Genomic DNA, 3,199 nt, shown 5'->3' with positions numbered 1-3,199 from the left:
GGTGGAAGGCAGAATAAGGCAGAGAGGAAGAGCTAGCCATGGTGTGAAAAGCTTTGAAACAGAGTAAATGGATTTCAACTTCTAGCTAAGAAAGCAGGCTGAAAAAATGCCTGTCACAGAAACACCTTCCACTTGTCTCCTCCCTCCCCCTGCTCCAAGAAATAAGAATGATATACATAGTTAGACAGAGACAGATAAATATATATAGGGAGAGACATAAAACTGGGAAGAGTGGTTGAGGGAAACCTTAAGACACACCATATCACAATGTAATTCAGTTAACAAGAGACAAGGAGTAGCAGAAACAATTAAAAACCACCATGATGCCATATGGAATTTTCCACTTTCAATTGCATTTAAAAGCTTTATAAAAGAAACTTTAAAAATAACCACATTCTCCTCATGTCAAAATAGTGTCCTTTGTTGGCAGACAAAATCGATATTTAACAGCCCCCCCCAGTTTTACAACTTTGAATCCAAAGCTGTCTAGCGCAGGCATTAGAATCTTATAATCCCAGTGTAAGAGATAGCACCGAGCGATTTTGAACTGTAGATGGGCAAGCAGAGGTACTGCTTGAAGCACTGTGGCATTTTAAGAGTGACATCAGAAAGAGAAAGTAGCTCCCAGTCCTATGGATGTAATAGCCATTTTCCACTCAGAGTAAACAAGGAATCAATGAGTTGTCCACTTTTTAGTGTCTGCTGAAACGATGGAAAACATCTGCCCAAGGACATAAACAGACAGATCTAAACAGCATAGATCATCTCTTCCTAGAGGGGGTCCTGATATCCAATATATGATGTGGCAGGGAACTAAAGGAAATGAAGCCTTGTACGTGAGAGAAAAAAAGCAGAAACCTGAGACAGAATGAGAAAGTCATATGGATATAAAATGAGATTCACCTACTTGCCTGAGAAAAAATGACACTGTGGTTTTGAGAGAGGTGATGGGCTGGTTTAATACAGTTATCCATGCAGAAGTGGGGAGATCTTCTTCCTCACTTCCTCCCTCCTCCCTGTCTTGGCCTCAGGCCCACTTGATACTGGTGCTGGTCCTTATGTCTCTCTGAATTGACTTAACTTACCAACCAAGCAGAAAACTAACACAGAAAAATTTAGATATGCAGGGGTCATACATGTAGCACAGGCAATCAGTGGAATTGCTGCTGGGAGGAGGAAAGTATGAAGAGTGAGGAGGAAGATTAAGGACAAGAGGATGAAGAAGGTGAGAAAAGATTTCCTTTTGGAGGAATGGAGCCATCCAATCAGCTCAGCTGCCTGTGAAACCACAGTCTGAAAGCAAGCACATAGAAGCAAAGCACAGTCTGGAAGTAAGCAGAGAGATTCTTTATCCTTACTCTGGGCTCTAATAGAAATAGTCCTAATATCCTAAATTCTCACTAAGAGAAAGGTCAGAAGTGGCAACACATAGGGGTGCTGCTCTAATCCAGCTTCAGTAAGATGCCATGGTTTGTAAACATGATTCAAGAAGCAGACAGAGCATATTTGATCTGGAAAGATAAGTGTATGCTGCCCGGGGAAAGAGTCAGATGTACTTTGACACAGATAATAAGATGCCATGCCTTCGCCTTGACCGTTTTTTGCATACCCATCTCTTTGTGAAGAATATCTGAAGATGTCATTAAGGAGAACAAAGGAAAGCAAAACTCTGAACTGCAGCTTTTGCATGCTAAATATTGTCCTGAATACACAGTGCGTCTGCACGGATTCCCTTTGAAATGGGAACAGAGGTGTCACCTGGTGCTTTTCTCAATCTGAGAGTGAGAAAATAAAGTCCCAATTCTAAAAAAAAATTTAAAATCCATAGTAGTAGTCTGGGAAAGTGTAGCTTATGATAGCTTTATTAAAGTACTTTGTCGTTTTCATGTAGGATGCTCAAATACTTTCAGTGAAAGTTCCTATTAAAGTAAAACCTCCAAGGTCATACCAAATATGGTTGGAAAGTGCCTAGAGAAATCTCTGTGTTTTGTCTTCCTCGGCACCCATAACTTTTTACACTTCAGTGAAATATCTGCAAATGATTCAGTTAACCTTTCTTGGATTTTAAGGCAGTTAGATTGAATTTTGGAATACCTGGGGCAATTTGCAGTCTTGGGTGCAAGCCGTATGATCAGCTGTTTTATCTTGAGGTCATGTAAAATTACCATGGTTTGCTTTGTGGATTTTTTATCTTTATAAAAAAAATAATTAAATGATCCATAGTTCTTTAAAAACTTTAGGAGGATAGCATGATGCAGGTTAAGTTTGCTTTTCTGTCAACAATTTTAAAGGACACAGATGACCAGGCACACAGCATAAGGACAATTCAGTCCTGGTGCCATCTAATGCTCTAGGGAGAAAGACCAGATTTTGCCCAAGTCAGCAGCAGAGCACCTGCTGAATTCAAGGACTGCATTTTGCTTGCCAGGTATCTCACTAAGAGTGATAGAAACATTACTCTGCCAAGCTCTTGCCAGGAAATCAACTGTACCCAGGTGAGTCACCAAAATGAAATCCTTCTCAGAGCAGCCTACAATCATCCCCACAATGTAAATTCGCATAGGTGCATCACATAATTTTACTGTAGAGCACCCTATTAGGATGGTGTGCTGGGTTCACTGGACTTCTAACACCCACTGCACCGGACAGGAAGGGGGAAGGTCACACCTCCACTTCCCCGTTGCTCCTCGTATTCTTCCCGAGGAGTTTAACAACCGCTGGACTTCACCTCGACGCTGCCTATATAGCATTTCGGGGATTTTCTTCCCGAACACAAGACTCAAACATTTTAACAAAAATCAAATTAAAATGGCAACCAGAGAAATGTTGGCACTGCGGTGGGTGAACCGAACTGCTTGCGCCACCCATGCCCCGGGAAGCGCAAGGCTAGCAGCGTGTCGGCCCGGGGCGAGCCGCGGGCCGGCCCCCGGGCCTTGCAGAGGAGCCAGATGGGGGCTGGGCGGCCGGACCCCCGCGGGGCTCCCCACCGAGGCCAGGGCGATGCCGCCCGGGGCACAGCCAGGCACCCGCTGAGCGGCGGCCCCGCTGTCCTCGCCTACCGACCAGCACCGGCAGCACAGACCCTCCCAACCGGGACCCCTTCACCGCGCCGCACCGGGCCGGCCCGAGCGGGGCGGGGCGGGCAGAGGGCGAGGCCCCGCTGCCACCACCTCCCCTCCGTTCATCCTCCCCGTCAGGC

Source organism: Chiroxiphia lanceolata, chromosome 2 (genome assembly GCF_009829145.1).
Source record: "Chiroxiphia lanceolata isolate bChiLan1 chromosome 2, bChiLan1.pri, whole genome shotgun sequence".
Taxonomy (NCBI): Eukaryota; Metazoa; Chordata; class Aves; order Passeriformes; family Pipridae; genus Chiroxiphia; species Chiroxiphia lanceolata.
This window is presented reverse-complemented; position numbering follows the sequence as displayed.